The sequence below is a fragment of the Papilio machaon genome, chromosome 8, assembly GCF_912999745.1.
Source record: "Papilio machaon chromosome 8, ilPapMach1.1, whole genome shotgun sequence".
Taxonomy (NCBI): Eukaryota; Metazoa; Arthropoda; class Insecta; order Lepidoptera; family Papilionidae; genus Papilio; species Papilio machaon.
Genome location: NC_059993.1, coordinates 1,178,041 through 1,188,416, shown reverse-complemented (window position 1 = coordinate 1,188,416; position 10,376 = coordinate 1,178,041).

Sequence of the window (10,376 nt, the reverse complement as noted above, 5' to 3'; positions counted from 1 at the left end):
AGTCTCGTGTGGGAGCAATCAACGTTTAATCGAGGGATTAATCTCAAGGTAATTCATGTGATATAAAGTCTTGATAGAGTGGAAGTTAAGTGATTACCTGCGCAACCAATCGGAAGCTGTCTAGTTTATTGAAAGCTCATGTTCCGAGTGTTAAACAAAAGTTGCAATACTTTAGCTTGATTGCTTGGAAATACTTTTTTAATTTATTATACTAGTGATTATGTTTGTCTTTGAATCTACGATAATAATCTAATGGGTCATGATTTGAGTAGTGATTTTAAACACAAAAATATCAAATACAATATGTTAATTTATTTAGTAGTCTTTTTATATCTCATAAGGTGGCAAAAGTGCAAGCAGCCTGAATTCGCCCAAATAACGACTGCTGCCCAAAGACGTCCGTAATTGCAAATGCGTTGCCTACCTTTGATTGTAGAAGGAAGGGACGCACAGAAAGAGGATACGCCCCCTTCTTCACATCCTTTCCTTATCATAAAAGGTTGGGAAGAGAAAAGGGACTAAAATTAGGCCTCCGGTACGTATACTCATCAGACGAACCTCGGAATTGCTTCCAATTCATGCCTGTCTTCTGTATGGTCGTGGTATTTCTTTGTTTTTGGCATCTACCACTGTTAAAATTAGTTTAACTAAATTCAGTGTTTTATTGCATTTCTGGTCATTTGACTATTTCTATTGAAAAATCACTGCGGATTTTATAATTTAAAGCTTTATCTCGATACGTAACTCGCAATCGTAAGAAAAACGTCTATACCGATTTTATAATACAAAAATTGAACCACGTTGAGGAGATTGATGAAAAGTATTCGAGTGCTACATCTAAATGCAAAGGCGCCATCTAGAGTAATAAAAAGAAATAATATGAAACGATATACGGCACCCAATATAAGTTAAACTTTTATGCCGTATATCCGTTTCTCATCCCGCCTTGATGGTGAACTCAAGGCGGTAAAATAACATAAGTACCTAATTTTTATCGCCAGTTTTATTTTAGTAAATTAAAATATGAATAAAATAGGTATAATTAAGTGATGTTCGATATTCAAAAAAATCTAATTCAAATTTAAATAGTGTTCGGGTTATTTATTGGTTGTAAAACTTTTGATGTATAGATAGATGGATGGATGTTTTTTACATCTTCAGAACAGCTCAACGGATCTTGATGAAATTTGACATAGACGTAGAATATAGACTGAAAGAACACATAGGCTCTAATTAAGTTTTTTTTTTCCACGCGGACAGAGTCACGGGCGACAGCTAGTGGTGTATAAAGATAATATAAATAAACATTGTAGGTTAGTTCATAATAAATGTTGTTTGCACGTAATATTATTTAGGTTCCGGTCAGAACGCGTGCGCTACACAAAACACCATTTTCATTTTACATGCGGATCTTAGCAAATTAATCTTGTTACCCTTTTACATTTTAGATAAGTCGAATAAATGTGTTAGTAACATAGTTATTTATTAGTGTACTAAAAGATAGATTAAACAATGCGTTTTAATGGCGGATACTTAAAGTTTCGTAAATTAATACCAGAGATTTTTTACGATTTTGTAGTAAAAAAAAATCATTGAATGTGTTTCATACTTTTACGAAATATTATTCGATTTAAATTTATAAATGCGAATGTTTAGATGGATGGATAAATGTTTGAAAAAGAATGTAGAAGAACACATAGGCTACTTATTAAGTTTTTTTTTTAATTCCATGCGGATGGAGTCGCGGGCGATAGCTAGTTATCTAATAATTCTAAATCTCTTTATGTCCTAAGACTTAGCTGAGTTAAAATGTGATTTCTAATATCGGTAATACTCAACACCGCATTGTTGACATGCAATTAATATTAAACCATTCCAAAGTCCGGCATGACATAAATTGAATTTGGCTCGAAACAAGCAGCTAAGGTGAATTTCGAAAGGTTTTCTTAGTAAAGAGCCAGCCTTTGGTTGTTAACCCTGTGTTTATAGTGTGATAATCAATTCGGTCACGCGACAATTTCCAGCCGACGAACACACAACTCGATAGCAAGTCACGCTTGAGGGGACTTTCATTTTTGATAGAGTTATTGTTTGCTCCCATTTTATTATACGTAGCCTTATGGAATAATAAATGTTCCCGTATGCAGTCTTATTTTAGTCGAGTTATATAAATATATGGTGGAGATGTTACTGAAAACAAAATATTAGACATTTTTCTCGTACATAGTTTGTTATTGACACTACCAAAAATGGTAATAAAAATAAGTTTATTTGCAGTTGAGTTGATATAAGTTATTAAAATAGTAATGTCAAGTTCAGTTTAAACTTTAAAGTTCAGTTTAATATTACACGGTTCATTAATGATGGTATTAAATAATTTATAGCTTCAATAAATAAAGTAAAATATGTGTGAATGTAAGTTTGGCTTAAAATAATATTTTTAATAACAACAAAAAATATATATAACAGAATTATGAGCGACGAATTATAAATAACTAGCTTTTACCCGCGACTCCGTCCGCGCGGAATAAAAAATAGAAAACGGGGTAAAAATTATCCTATGTCCTTTTCCTGGTCCTAAGCTACCTGTCCACCAATTTTCAGTCAAATCGATTCAGCCGTTCTTGAGTTATAAATGGTGTAACTAACACGACTTTCTTTTATATATATAGATAGTACAAAAATAGCCCGATTATTAAGTTGTTCCAAAGTCAAATAAGTTTTCAAGAACATTTATAAATAGACTAGAAAATTGATTTTATTTTGTCTCAGAAATATTGAAAAGAAAATGTCAATCTTAATATTTATTCTATAAAAAAGGAGCTTTATAAAGACGGCGAGTGTTATAAAAAATGACCGAAACATGCTTAGATTAATCGTATTAAACAGTTTCCGAGGCTTTTGTTGTTATTGTTGGAAACAATAGCACGCTAGTAAAGTAATTTTTTTTCCATCGTAACCAATTATGTACAAAAATAATTGATACTCACCGCAGTCAAGCATACCTATTATATTGAATATATTCCAATAGTTTTTTTTCTCTTTTTAGTACTGAACAATACCGATTAATAACATGTTATTGTTATACTTTTAGGATAGATTAATAAGTGCATATCTATTTAGTAAAACTCCCAATTATTTTTTCAACAACAATTGTGTTACCACGTAAAGAAAATTCTTAAAATTTTGCATTTTAAAAAGACGGTAAAAGACTAATAATCAACTAGATGTCGGAATTTAAAGAAAAAAACTTAATTAGTCGCCTATGTGTTCTTCCAGCATTTTCTACATCAAATTTCATCAATATCCATGCAGCCGTTCTGCAGATACCTTGTAACAAACTTACATCCATCCATACATCTAAACTTTTGTATTTATAATGTTATTAAGAAGTAAATGTATATTTCTCAGTTCATTTACAAGAAAGCGATAAAATTATATCATAAACGACTTAAATTAAATATTTAAAAATTAAATATATTTTTCTCAGTATCACTGAAAGATTTTAATTTTTAATGAATCAAAATTAAATACTCAAATTTAATTACATTAACAAATTCAGGCAGATACCAAGCGTTGCGCACAACTCTGTTAACAATTGTATAAAAAGGTCACGGCGCGTTAACATAACATCGTTCTTCCACCTCACTGCTTTTTATTTCGTAATTTTCTTTTCAAAATGACCTGAGCCCGACTCCGAACCCCCACCCCTCGCAGCGCCCCGCGACCCCCGGCCCTCATTAACAATGTGCCGCCGTACGTTCAGCACTTCCGGTACCACAAATTTAACATCCGGTTTCTTCTTTAACAGGTATTTGAGGTCACATTTTTGAGGAGCCCAATTTATTTTTGTTATAATTTTCATAACGCGATATTTCTTTAATGCGATTTATGAACATTCTATAGGCCTCGACTTTGTTTGAATAATGAATGTTCCTTTTATACCATTTTCAACCTTCTAGTTAAGAGTACCATTTGAAGATTGGCAATTTTTTGTAAAAGTCCATATTTGCTAGTCTAAATATTATAATTTTCTTACAATCTTCTCGTTTGATTTAAAGTACACCTGTTGATATGTACTTTTAGAATCTTAGCAAAAGTGTTCATAAAGTTATGTACAAGTCAATAGAATATCAGTGAGTTTGCAAGTTGTTCTTTTAAGATCCAACCTAGAATTTTGTAACTTTTTTCCTTTCCTTTTTACTAAAAGCAACCGACATTTCGTATTTTGAAGCATTTCTTCCTTTAATTTTAAAGTTTCGGGCATACTTTTTCCTTCTCACCGCTCCATCACCTTCGTACAAAGCACTCACTACATTCCCAGGCTAAGGGCAGCCATAGACGGCCAGCTTAAAGTTATCGACAAACTTCGAGCATTCAGTCTTCTGACGGTAGCATTGTCCCCTCAAAAAAAGCTACCGGCAGTAAAGTTGGTTCTGTCCAATGCTTGAAATAGTTCGTGTACAGCAAACCTAAGGGTCTCAGCCGCGAAGGAGACCATAAACTTTGATTAGATTTTGTAACGCGCTGCGGCATCGCACATTAGAATGCGTGAATCGCGGCCGCTACCAAATTGAATTTTCTAGGTCATCGCTCCAGATTTTGCGCTACTCTAAAATTATGCATAGCCGTGGTAAAAGGGATTTTCTTTACATTTGTCACAGTTTTCGCTGATTATTTTTGTTTGTTTATATAACACATTAAGAATGCGTTTATTTACATACATAAACACTTTTATACGCTGACATCATCGGTACATCTTTTTGAAATCAATAAAGTATTATTAATAAAAGAATTTTTTTATTAAACTACATTTTAAAAATGTATAAAATCTTGAGTGAGAGAGGCGTATCATCTTACCAAATGGGGGTACGTAGTCTCTACCTACCCATCACGTCAGGGGTCTGAGTTATGTTACAACATTTTGCTAGTAATTATTTTCATGTGTGAAGTTGTACAACTTATCTTTGGTTTCTGAGATAACATCATCTCTCTCATTATATAGGGACTTTGGTCCCAGAAACCTACAATTAGTCATCACAATTCTAGTCGTAGTAAAAATTTTATTTTCAAATCGATCCTTTATATTGAATATCTTTTTCAAAAGATGAAATATATGCCCCTGAGCACTTCATTTAAGGGAACGCGTGAATACTGTCAAAAAATAGTTATTCCATCGTGAATAGAGTACAGATGCGTGTCACGAGCCTAGCCTTTATAAATAAAAACACGTCGCGTTTATTGCCGACGCTTGCAATTTGTTTCACCTGTAATTTGATGTATGAGCAGAAAAAGAAAGAAATAAGGAATTCGTTGCGCGTGTCTGTATGTGCGATTTTAGAAAAACGTCGCCGTAATGACGAACGTGGGATTTTTCTTTATTACATTTTTATCTATTGCCTTTATTCGTTGATTCGATGAATCGTAGTAGCTTATACAATATGTCAAATTATGTATAGATAGCTGTCTGCTGTAAGTAGACAGTATCTAAGGGTCTAGTACCAATATTCGTGAGAACTTTTTTGTAATGTCGTAAACAAAATTTGTATTAAAATTTGTGTAGACGTACCGGATGTATCAACAACAAATCTTGTACATCTTTTTTTTTCTCGATGGAGTTACGAAGGCGCATGTCTTATTTATGCTAGGCTCTTTGTTTAATTATTTTCTTCTGAATCGTCAAATTAAATGCCATGTCATGTCATCATTTATTAGATATATTTATATCCAATCAAATACAGATATCATTACAATAATAAAAAACATATAAAAAGTTTAGTTAAAGCATATTTTCTATCAAATTTTAGTTCTATGTCCTGTGGGTCTAGCACTAGTATTTATGACAATTGCCATCGCTAAGTTTTGCTGATAACGATACAAAGGCGATTGTCGCAAATATTCGTGCTAGGTACAATGTCATTAAGTAAATGAAGTACAAAAGAAAACTTATAAGTTATGAAAAAAATCGTTTGACTAATGTATAACAAAGTGCTGGCTAAGCATGAGAAAGTATATCGTAGGTGAAAAGAAATTATATTCCTTCAATTTGCGAAGGTCGGAGTTGTGTATGTAAGCCGCTTTGCCTCGAGATTAGGAAAAAAAGGCTTGGGAAATAAAATATTTCTTTTATAGTAATTGCCACGATTGCGAGTATTAGAATAATTTCTTACCGTAATCGTTGCTTTAGATGTTTTTTGCTATAGTAATACATAATGTATAATACCTTATAATTAGTTTTTATGATTTTAGTCGAATTGCAGTTGTTTTTCTTTACCGAATCACTTGTTTAAAAACATTTAGTAATACCACTCTTTCCCTAAAAAATATAACAATTTATCATTATTTTATAGAGGAAAAAGATTTGTATTTTTCATCACCATCATCATCTACTTGGCCTTTTCTCTCTCACGTGGTTTACTCTCACTTTAAAGTTTTGGTTTAAGTTTTTACGGCCGGCCGCCTGCCTAAAAGATTTATATTTTTGTACAAAAATTTACGATTTTTTTTAAATTCTGCGCAGTCGAAGTCACGGGCAAAATGTGTTCATGACGTGGATTTTCGCGATAAGTGCTCCCCGGTTTATTACTTGTTGAAATATTCATTTATTCCTTTACTAAATAAGTTATTTAAGTAATCAGTTTATTGAATATGTTAAAGGATATCCTTGGAAATAAGGCATGAAGTAATGTGGATCATTTGCCTTAATTGAATTTAGATTTACACAATCATTTAAATTATTCAAATCAATAAGGATTCACTCCGCCTGTCGAATGAGTGTACCTTGTCTAGACCGATAAATGTGTGCACCATAAATAATAAATAAAATAGAGGGTAGTTTACGCCAATCACACCGCTCGCGTGAGCTATCGAATTAAACTTTCAAAAGCTCTCACCCGTCAGCGTTGTCAATCAAATGAGCTTTCAGAGCGGACAAATACTTTTACTGAGCTTTTATTTACATGACCACATGCGTGGTGAATACAACACAAAAAGAGCAAAGCGTTACTATTTCACACATCGTTCAAACGAGCAGTTACAGTTATTCAAATAGAGTTTTTATAGCTTTAGGATATGTTTTTTTTTATAAGAGAAGGGGGCAAACGAGCAGCGGGAACACCAAGGTGTTCATCGACGCCCATGGACATCTGCAAAAAAAAATTATTATTGTTATTTTTTTTTTTTTGTAAAGGTGCCAGTTGAAAACCAGCCTGCGCTGATTTAGCCTGTCCCTGCTTCGCTTGCTGTCACACTATTGTACCAAGTTTGTGTCTTGTATTTATGTGTTTTTTCTTTTTTGATTTTATATTCTTTGTATGGCAATAAATGTTATTTCTTTCCCTCTTTCTTTCCTTCTTTCTTTCTTTCTTTCTTTCTTTCTTTCTTTCTTTCTTTCTTAAAATATTCTGTTTTAAAATGTTAAAGTAACTAATAATTTTAATAACATTGTAATATTCCACCTTTATTTCTAAAGTAAAATAAATACCTCATTCAATTTACGATATATAAAACTTACGTGTAATTTACGTAGGAACCCCTTTCGCTTGTTACTTTAATTAAAAGCGGTTATTCAAACAACGAAGATTATGTTAAAATAACTAGTATAGAGGCCCCTTTAAAGGTTACTGTGTAATTGAGAAGATTTACCGACAAGGCTCTTAAATACATACGAGTACATAATGCTATTACAAGCGATAATTAGATAGAGAGTATCAAAATTGATACCTTTATAATATTATATGATCATGGTAGAGTTTATTCACATATGTACATATATAATTTATAAATTAATAAAGTAAATGTTATTTGCAGTTTTAATATATAGTAACGACTGTTTTGTCAAAGATAGTGACAGGGATGACAATTTGTTTTATATATTTATATTGGTCTCAGAAACTAACTGTAAGTAGTGCAAGGAAAAGGAATAACTTCCTATAAAAATACATATTTATTATTGTGTTCTATATGTTATCTAATGTTCCTTTAGTCGTTCGCTGAAATTCTATGAGATTTGGGGAACTTATTTACCTGTAAGTCTTCAAGATTAATCACACTTGTTGATTTTCGTAATAATTAAAAAAATATTTGTATGTAAAGCAATGAATTTATTTAATTATTTTTTTATTGTTAGCAATAACAAATTGAATTTAATTTTTTTAAAAATTTGAAATAAGTTCTAATTTTCAAACATTTTCGTACGAGCAAAGAGTTTCAATTATGAGACTAGTTATAGAGCGAACATTGCGAAATCTTTCTTTTAAAATATTTTAAGCATAATCGCACATACTCTTTGTACTCTATCCCTAGTAGAGTTTTTGGGCGTCGGCTTTGATTCGTAATATCTCGCTTAATATTATGCGAGTATAGCCCTAACCGTATTCAACCAATGGTGTATGAAAAAGGAAGTAACATTTTTCATACATTACCATTATTTTTGAACTGAAAAGATATTCTGTTTTTAAAATTTCAGTAATAAAATAATCTCAAAGTTTGAACGCAAATTACATCCTCATTTTTCATGAGCCAAGTTTTGTAGCATTAACAAATTCTTTTCGCAAGTTACTTGAAGGAAATTATGTTGTCAAATTTTATTTTTATTTCGCATAGAAACTTCACTTTTCAGGATTTAATAATGATTAAGTGTTATTGAAATAAGACATTAAGATATTACATATTATATACTTTTATTGATCCTAGCCTAACTAGGATATGTGAAAATTAATTATGGTTGTCTATACTAATAATATACTATCTATACTAAGTATAATATATAATATACTAGCTGTCGCCCGCGACTCCGTCCGCGTGCAGTTAAAAAATGGGGGGGGGTGTTATGAAAAATAGATGTTGGCCGATTCTCAGACCTACTGAATGTGCTCACAAAATTTCATGAGAATCGGTCAAGCCGTTTCGGAGGAGTACGGGAACGAAAACTGTGACACGAGAATTTTATATATTAGATATATCTAACTAAGTCTATACTAATATAGATGAAAGATTTGATTGGTTGTTTGTGTGTTTTTTTGCATTGAATAGGTTCTGTAACTACAGAACCAATATGAAAAATTTTCACTGTTGGGAACTCTATCCCTGTATAAGACACATGCTATATTTATTACTAGTTTTTTTTTTTTTTTTTTTTTTTAATTTCGCGCGGATGAAGTTGCGGGCAATTGGTAGTAATAATTAATGTGGTAATTTATGTATAAAATATTGACATACAAAAAACTTAGTGGAAAAATCAAAATCTTGTTTTACTTTGTCCGATTACGTAAAAACATATTCGACATTAACGTTGTTTTATTTTAAAAATGTTTTGCTTTATAACTTACTAAAAGGTAACGTAAGTACAGTGGAATAACTTGGTAATCAACTTTTTGCTGTTATAAATAAAACGCGAAAGCTTTCTAATTCTGCGTCACAAAGTCAGTAACCATTTTTAGCTTGGTTAATAATTCAATAATTTTTAAAACAGTTTAGCAGAAATTCAAAATTAATTCCTAGTACGTTTGTGTTCTAAGCGACTTTTTCTGTACAACTTTTTACAACGAATTCAATTTCAAAGCTCCGCTTCGGCGCTGCAAAAACCTCTTCAGGTGTATTCATTTCCTGAACTTAATGAAAATCATTTTTAACTGAATGCTTTTTCTGCGTATTTTTGATTACAATCATATATATGTATGGAAGGTAAGTTAAATATCTTAAATAAGACCTTTACAAGGGAAATGTATTATGATTTACAACCAACAACATTTTTTTATATTTTTTTATATTGTAAGGTGGCTCAGGAGCAAGCCGTCATCTGAATTTGCCAAAATATCGAAATGACCGCTCATAGATATCTGTCATAGCAAATGTGTTGCCTACCTTTAATCGCTGGCTGAGAGGATGCACAAAAAGAGGATATTTGCCCTTCCTATGGATTTTTCTTCCTATGGAGATTACATTTCCCACTACGCCAAATCCACTTCCCCTTCCAATCATTCGTCAAACAAAACTCGGAATTACTTCCACTTCACGACTGTTCTGTATGGGCATGGTGGTCTCAAATTTCTTAATACAATTTACTTAAAGCCTTTACTTATGTATTTTTAAAAGACACTTACTGATTTCGTCAATAGATGGCGTTACTAAGCTCTTGCTTTTGATCTGTTATTCAATTTTAATTAATTATCTGTTTTAGGATTATTACTAACATTAGCATCAGTTCTAAGCTTACATTGAAACACTAAGTATAGAATAACTCTGTTATACCTAATTTGCGAGAAATGTTGATTATCTCTGTAAAAAATTTAAGATAAAAATAACACCTACCAAGCTTATGAAAGCTTTTGAATCTTTATCAGGTTAAAGCAATTTCTATTTTTATTATGTTCCAA